The sequence below is a fragment of the Pteropus alecto genome, unplaced genomic scaffold (assembly GCF_000325575.1).
Source record: "Pteropus alecto unplaced genomic scaffold, ASM32557v1 scaffold62, whole genome shotgun sequence".
NCBI lineage: Eukaryota > Metazoa > Chordata > Mammalia > Chiroptera > Pteropodidae > Pteropus > Pteropus alecto.
This window is the reverse complement of record NW_006432491.1, coordinates 1,403,871-1,412,786: the sequence shown is the minus strand read 5'-3', so window position 1 is coordinate 1,412,786 and position 8,916 is coordinate 1,403,871.

The following is an 8,916-nucleotide window of genomic DNA, read 5'->3' as shown; positions in this document are numbered from 1 at the left end:
AAAATCAAATTGTTTACGTTCTTCTTAATCCACCAATAAAAAATAATACTATTTATTATCTTTCTGTTAAAATTTTGAAAAAAGTCATTACAGTTGTAAATAAGCAGAAAAAAAAATAGTATTATCACTTACCTGCCAAGTAAAAGAATTAGAAGTCTTTCGGTTTCTCGAACAAGATTTTAACTAATTCTGGAACTTCCTTTCACAAAGCTATTTCCAAAACAATTGCAATCCTCCCATGAACATTTTATTTCAAAAATTGTGGTCTTTGAGCATTTCGACCCTTATTGCAGAGTCCATAGTTTCTCAGAGCCTCTAAGAACTTCGACTTCACCCTTCTGATTTTATTTCTCCCACCTCTTATAGAAAATTATCTATGAAGTTGCTGCTACGAGTTTAATCTGTGGAACAAGCGTACTCAACAGAGCCCTGTATGGCAGTTGTAGCAGGTGGATAGGAGGGTTACTTCTCGTCTATCAAGGAAGAGGAAGGATATGGGGAGGGGGGTTATTAGGAGACACCGCCTTTTAGTTGCGAAGAGCAGAGAGCACAGTTGCCGGTGGCGACGACAGTGGCGGCAAGGACAGTAGCAGTGACAGTGGCAGCGCAGTTCTGTCCCTGTGGTCACAGCCCAATCTGGAGACGCTGTCCATCCCCTCCGGTGCTGAAGTATGCGTACTGGTTCCCGCCACCACCACCCCTCTTCCCCCAGCCCGTCCCCAAATTGCACTTTTCTCTACCAACGAATGCAAGGGCTTTCTTGTCTTTCAGTCTCACCTTCTCTTCTCTGGCGCCTTATATTTTGGTAGGGGTTAATTGTTTCTCCAAAATAAATCTCTTATACTTATTCGGTGGCAACGTTTTCGAACATTATTTGACGTTAGAAGTAGGAATCCGTGGGAAATCAGATTTAAGCCTCTCCTGACTTTTCAGTGGCCCTGAACGAGTTTCCTAATGATAAAAATGAAAGAAAACGCACGCACACGCGCGCGCACACGCGCGCACGAGAAAGAGAGGGAGGGGGAGGGGGGAAGAGGAAGTTCATTGAGTTCAGTGAGACCTAAACAAAGAGATAGGAAACATAAAAATGGAGATAAAAAGCACAAAAAAAGAACCAGTCAGAAATAAAGAATACAATAACTGAAATGAAGACAGACAGTTCAAAGCTTAAGAAATTCATCACCAATGAGCCAGTATTACAAGAAATGTTAAAGGGATTCCTACGAGACAGAGAGAGAGAGAGAGAGAGAGAGAGAGAGAGAGAGAGAGAGAGAGAGATATGAATACAGATTATGTATCATAGAAAAGCCAGAGCTTCATTTGGGTCTTTCATTACATAAAATGGAAAGGTCTATTTTGGAAGACTCCATAATTTTGATTACCAATTAGAGGACCGCATTTAAATTCTGAGAAGCCCCATTGATATTCCTAGATTAGACACAGTAAAGAGGTCGCGGGTTCTTCTTAGATGCTCCAAGCAGAAATTACAGGTTATTATGAAAAATAAAAAGACAGAGAACGAACGAAAGAACATGTATCTCGGCTTTGCTACCTTTTAAAACGCTGCAGAATTGGTTCGGAATCGTTGCAGAGCAGCTAAGGGGATCCAGCCCGACGCTGTTCGTTTGAGTGTTCGTGCTCGAGAAGCCTCGAAAAACAGCTGGGCGAATCCAGAGCCTTGGGAGGCTGCATTACGGTGGGGTGGGGGGTGGCAGTGCTCGCGAGCCGCCCACAGTCCAGGCAACTCCAGAGGTGCGGGAAGAGGCAGATTTCACAAAGGATCGAATAAGGAATGTATAAAATCAGCAGGAGGGCTGGACCATCCCCGTCCTTTTAAAGCCAGAACAACTTTCAACGCACCGGGCTCTACGCCTGGGGTTTCTATCCATTTCCCCTCTTGTCTCCCACGTTGCCCTCTAGACTCCCTGGTCCCGAGTCCGCGCTCTTCACAGGCCTGACAAGCTCTTCGCTCCAGCTCCGTACAGGCCCCCACTTCTACCCTCTCCGGCTGCTTTTAACAATCGAACCTAGGGTAGGGTTTACATGAGTGGTCCCGAGAACAGTCACCGAGGGCTCACTACCCTTATTCGGGAATGGGTGCAGACGCAGATGGGGTGAGATTGGGGAATTGAGTTGCACAATGTTGACACTGTTGGAAAACTGATCAAAACCATGTCCACGAGAACCCTCGGAGCTGTGTGTAATAAAGAGGGAAAGCGTAGGGAGAGTCGTAACACAGCTCGCCTCTTCAGGCACCGAACGAATGCAGTGTAGACTTCTGAGCCAGAAGATTGTTGGTAGACTTGTGAAGAAATTCGGAAAAGAATGATTTCGGAAGCGAGGGTGAAAGGGGGGAGGGAAACATTATTATGTCCAGGGCGTAGGATAGCTACTGACAGCTGTTTCTGGCCTCTCTTCCTGAATTTCTCAGCTTCCTCTTCCTCCAGCTCTGACAGTAGAGAGGCGGTCACAGGGGTGCAATTTTCCTCCCAAGCCTCCAAGAATGAGTGGAGCGCGCGTCCGCGGGTGCAGAGCCGATGGTTCCGGTGGGCTTTCCTTGCCTCCTGGGGCTAGCGCAAGCTCTCGGGCGCCAGCCGAGCAGAGGCGAGCGAGCTGGGGCGCGGCGGGCGGCCGCAGCCGGACCACTTGCAGCCGGTTCCCGGGAGGCGAAATGCGATTGAGCCGGCATCACTCGGGAATGAAAATCAAACAGGCAGGGTTATTTACTCACAAGTAAAGCCCAGGTTTTCGTTAGACTTTGAGCCGTTTCGCTGCCGCATCGATACCTTCATTTCCCAGGGGTGGCAACCAGCCGGCGCTGCCCGCTTCAGGGCTCTGGCTGCAAGGGGCCATACACCGTGATGGACTTTTTCAGACGGCCAGCGCTGTGTGGAGCTGCACACGCAGGCAATGCTCGCCGAGAAAAGAAACCCTCTTCAACTTTCTCTAAAAGGCCTTTTGAAGAGAGGCTCTATTAGAAGGTGTGAGAAAGCCCCTCAACTCTTGTCTGATAAAGCTATCTGGCCTCACTGTGATGCACGAACCTACTCAGAGTATTTGTTACTTGAGGCTAATTTGGAAGGGGTGTGTTTTGCTTTATGATGAGTGTGAAAATAGACGGATTGCTCAGGATTGTGGTAAATGAAGTTTCCCTTTCCTTAGACAAATGTAGACAAACACATGCTTCTTTTCGCTGCATAAACAAGAACGTGTCATCTGTATAAGTTTCAGAAAGTGCAGGGTTTCTGTTAGAGGAGAAAACAAACCTCCTTGTGTGAGAGCTGCATTCGTCTGGTGCCACTCTCTGCCTGTCCGTAAAGAGGTTTTTCTCAGCAGGCTTTAATTCCATGCTTACTCCAGCTGACTGAATTGATTGTTTAAAATATTTTCTCCAAATATGTAGAAGCAAGAATGATGGCAGAAATAAAACATACCAGATAAGAGCATTTAAAAGAGGCACAGAGTACAATGATGATACTAATTAAATGCATATGCACTTGATTATTCAGACCTAGAAGAACAAATTCTCTCTGAGCACAGATTGATGTTAATGCAGTCTCTCTCCCTCTCTCTCTCTCTCAATCTTTCTTTCCCCTTCCCCCTCTCTCTGCCAGTAAGAGAAAAATAGTTGAATAATTTGAACTGTCAGTATCACTAAGATTATGTAGCTTGATGTCTTTTATTGAAGAAGCAAAATCTACTTCTTATTTGTCCTCATCAAGTTGTATAACCAGTATGGAAATTAAGATGATAAAAATTAAATGCAGTCTAACATCTGTGCTACAAAAGAATATAAACAAAGTACAACAGAACTAGGGAGCAGATAAAGTAAGATGGATTAAAGAAATATTAGAAGAAATATCACATTTGGGGGGGAGTTTTAAGTTAATTTTAAATGTAAATTTTTATTCTTATTTTAAGTCACTGAGCATAGTAAAATGTAAATGTAAATCATCAAAACAACACAATACATGAAACATTATATGCACAAGAAAATTCAGTACCCTAGGATGATTACTGTGAATCCTAAAGCAGGTCATTCAATCTCTCTGTTTACAAAACTAGGATACAATCTCTACCCAATGCACCCTTCATAGTGTCAGAATTTTAGAAAACATATTAGTTTGTGAAACATTTTGAACCCAATTTGAAATCTTTTGGAGAAGGGAATTTGAAATGCAAAGCAAAACTTCCATACAACACGATCTAAAGTAATGATTATTGTATGTGAAACTCTGACAGTGGCTGTATAACTTACACATGCCTCAACTATTCTAAGCCATATTGACACTATATATAAAATGGTACTAATATAATTTCTGCTAAGCTCATTGAATTGTCATACACAAAAAATGTGTGAAAAAACTTGTATAAGTCAACAAAAAATGGGCAATATGGAGTATTACTATGGAATGTTCCGTAGTCACTATTGCTACACCTCAGTTTCAAGACTGGATAGGTAAACTGGAGTTGAGTTTTCATTTTTGATTAACATATTTTTTCTAATTATTTCTGTGGCGCTTCGTGTTTCCTATTAGAGATAGGGCTATATGAATCAAATATCCACATCTGAACCCTTTCCAATATGATCTCTAGCAATATTTTGAGCTGATTTTTTTTATCGTGTTCAAATATAAGATATCATTTATCTATTATCCATTATTTCTAAATTGGAACAAAGATCCTAGTTTTAAATTCCCTTTTGTGAGTTTTTTAATGAACAGTTGTTGAGTTGTATATTGTTTTATTCCTTTTATGTAGGAATCCTCACTCAGCACATACTAAGCCAGAGTGTTCTAATTTCCTGAGGCATAATCTTCAGGTAAATCCAGAAGACTTCATGTGTGTTTGCTTTTGTATTAATTGAACTCAGCTGACTTCAATTACAAGAAAAAAGTGAATGGGATTTCAGTACTCCCAAGGCCTCAAAGTAACTGAAATACAACAATCTATCAGGTAGATTTCTTTGATTTTTCTCTTGGGGAGGTAACAAATGAAGGTTAGAGAAGTCTAGGAAATTGGGCACTAGTAATCAGAACTGCCTATGAGAGAGATTTCATTTTAGACAATAGCTCCCCGAGCACTTTTCTTTTTTCTTTTTGTATTTCTATCTTTCTTTTAAGAAGGGTTCTAAGTTGATTATGACTGATTTGGAAAAGAGTGCTACTTTCTGTTACTTGGATAAGCTACTTAATCCTTTTCTAGTCTATATCTTCATTTTGAAATGGAAATAATGCAACCTGCTTTTAGAGTTAATATATAGCACCTGGCTCAGGGCCTTGTACATAAAATGCTCAATATATAACAGGATTCTCCCTTTATAAAACATCTTTCCATGTCTTTCTGGCAGAAACAGTACCTTGGAAAATTGTTCTTATTCATTAACATCAAACAGGAAATATTGCTTTATTCATAACACATTAATATGAATAGAATTTGCATACAAGTAAGTGGAAATTTCACTATAAGTTTTCAGTACTATAGAAATCTCTTCACAGGTCCTCAAGCCCCCCATGGTAACAAGTTGCTAACTACTGACAAATAAAACTATCTTTAAAGGACATACTACCAATTTAGCCTATTTATTATATTATATATTTAAACTGTCTAGTAATATATACCCTTTCTAATAAGCATATATATGCTTTAGTAGCTTCCTTCTTTAAAAAAAAAGTGTGTTCCTGCATATGTGCATATGAGCATAAGTATGTGCATGCCTATGTGTATGTATGCATATAAATAAAAATAAATAAATATTAAACTGATACCTAGAGTCGATGACCAATTATTTACATAAAAAAATCTTAAAGATATTGTCTAAAGTTGTCTCATTCATTATTTTATTTTTCTTACCTCTTATCACACCATTTTCTTTTTAGATCCATGTAAATGGACTTCTCTGTCAACGTCATCAATGAGTTCTCTATTTCTGAATCCACTGTTCATCATTCTATCCTCAATACATTTAACTATCTTACCTAACTCAAGAGCAGCCTTTGACCCATTTGATGATTTCTTTCTTCTTTAAACACTCCTTTCTTTGTTGTTGTGATATTAATCACACAAATGGTTATTTTTCCTCAGTCTTCCCTGCTGATTTTCTTATCCATTCAAACCCATTCATGTTGAAATTCCACAGGATTTAGTTCTTGGCCCTCTACTCTTCTTTTTCTGCATTATCTGCTCATGTGATCTCATCCAATCCCAAATCCCATCGTTTTAAATATCATTTATATATAACATTGACACAAATCTGTAAAGGACTCCTAACCTGTCAATTGAGCTCAAAATATATATAGATACAAATTGTATTTTTGACATCTCTACTTGAATGCTAAATAAACATCTCAAATTTAATGTATCTGAAACAGCATTCTGGATCACCACACCAATGAAAGTGTTCCATCATCTTTATCAAGTAACTGTACCACTACCCACCAGACTAAACCTTACTATAAATGAGCCATCTCAAAGTTTATTTTTCCTCACCTAACAAGTACAAAGAATCAGAAAATACTCTTGCTTCTGTTTCTAAAATTTATCCAAAATCTACCCACTTCCTCTAAGAATAACTTTTTGCTCTAATGCAAACTGTTAAAATTTCTTATCTGTACTAATTCAGTAGTCTAATAATTTATCTCACTGTTACCAGTTTTTCTCTTGGAATATTTCCTCTGCACAGCATTAGAAATAAATTTTTGACAACATGAATCATTTTATAGCATGCCTTTGCTTAAATTTTCCAGGGTTTCTTAATGCAGTTGGGATAACATCTGGCTTTGTCAGTCTGATATTTATTTCATCACTTTCTCTTCGATCACCTACATTTCAGATTATCATACTGGCCAAGCCCAGTCCTGCCTTATGGACTTTGCAAATGCTTTCCTCAAAGTCAGAAATACTACTACTCCTCCCCGATCCTCCCCCCAGATCTTTACATGTCTGGCTCCTTTTCCTTCAGATCTCAGCTCGAATGTCACATTATTAAGGAAGTCTCCTTGACCAATTTAAACAATCTTCATGATATCTTTGTGTATCCATCTATTTGTTAAAATGTCTACAACATAATGGGAAATTATTAATCTGTGGTTTTCCTTACTAATTCTCCTCTCGATAATCCAGGCTTCAGGAAAACAATAACTTTGTATGATTTGTGAACCTCCGTCCTAAGAACAGTGCCCAACACATATTGGCTACTCTGTAAATGATTGGTAATTGAATGATTAAAAGACAGAAGTCTGTGATAATTCCCGAGAGTGCAAAATTGAACAAATATTGTATTTGCTCTTCACACCTGGGGAATATTTTTTATTTACAGAAACAAGAACTTTAATACTATGGTTACTGGTTTTAAAAAAATGTGCTCATCCATTTTGAAACTCTCAAAGGTGTATTTTTGATGTTGTAATAAGAATTTATTTTTAGAGAGGTTCACCTTGTATGCTTCTATAATTATAACCTTTCAGTATAATTAAATAGATGGATATTCATGTTTAAAATTACTAAAATTATTCATAGTCTGGCAAAAATAAAAGTAAGTTCATAAGTACAGATTTTATTTTAAACTCTTCCCCTCATTCTCTTTGATCTACATTTTTTACACTTTCATTATTTTCAATTCTGTAGAAAGAATAGGCATGTGATTAATTTTATCTATAAATGCATCTTCTATTATAAAACCAATACAATGACTATGGAATAATTGGAAACGAATGAAGAAAACAATCTGGCACATCCTTATCAATTATATCACAATTTTAGTATATTTTCTCCTAAACATTTTTCAAAGTGGCACCAGACCTACCATTAATTATCATAGTATAGTTACAATTTTTACTAATACTTGTAATTTAATACAATATTTAAGATTTTCCTGTATTGTTATATAGTCTTCAAAACCACTTTTAAAAGTTGTATATAATTCCATTATGTGGAGGTAACATAATTGGTCCTATCTTTATGTTGTGACATTTAATGTATTTTCAAAATTGTATGTTATTTATGTGAATAATTTCATAGATATACCATTTTTATTATTTGCATTATTTGGGACAGGTGATGAGACAAAGAAATAGAAATACTAATTTAAAGTAGTTGCTTATTTTTATGGTTTGTAATATATGGTCTTTGGGTGTGTGAGAGAGAGAGAGAGGGAAAGTCTGAAAGAGAGTAAATTACCTGTCCTACCCTTCCTTACTAGATAAAACTGTTAACTATTAACCACATATACATAATAAATGAATGCTGTTATTCTCTCCAGGAACTACTACTATATGAAGTTTTCAGTGTGAGAGGTAGCCTGAGTTTAAATTAATCAAGAAATTTTTCCTTGTGACTCATGGTGGACTTATATTTGCAACTACTCTTTGCTTCCTCTTTCCAAATCATAATATGTGTGTCAATATTACACACTTCCCATAATATTAAAATGTCAGCCTCTCAAGAGAATAACTATCTGCTTATAAGTATACCCCCTACTTCCCCAAGAATGAATTCTATAAATACCACAAAACTTATATTTTTGTCAAACCACCTCAAAAATGGCATTCAAGTATGGTAAAAATACATTCTCAGCCAAGGTTCTCTGGGTTAGGATCACTTAATATGTTTGAAGTTCTCTCCAGCATCCTCCCATGTAAATTTTAGAAAGCATAGTTCCTTTAAGTAAAACCATCTAAAACATAAACTCAGTCAGATTTTGTAATAGACAGGTTTTTTAAAAAAGACAAATGGAAGCTTTTTATTTCTTTGCTTTTTAAAGTTCTTATATAGATATATTTATTTTCAAAAAGATTAGAATCAAACACAATGCCAAAGAAAATGTATGAAAATATAAATTTACGATGGATTCCAATAACTATGGATTGTATATAGCATAAGTATTGCTTTCTTTTTAAACCGATTTATTATCTTGTT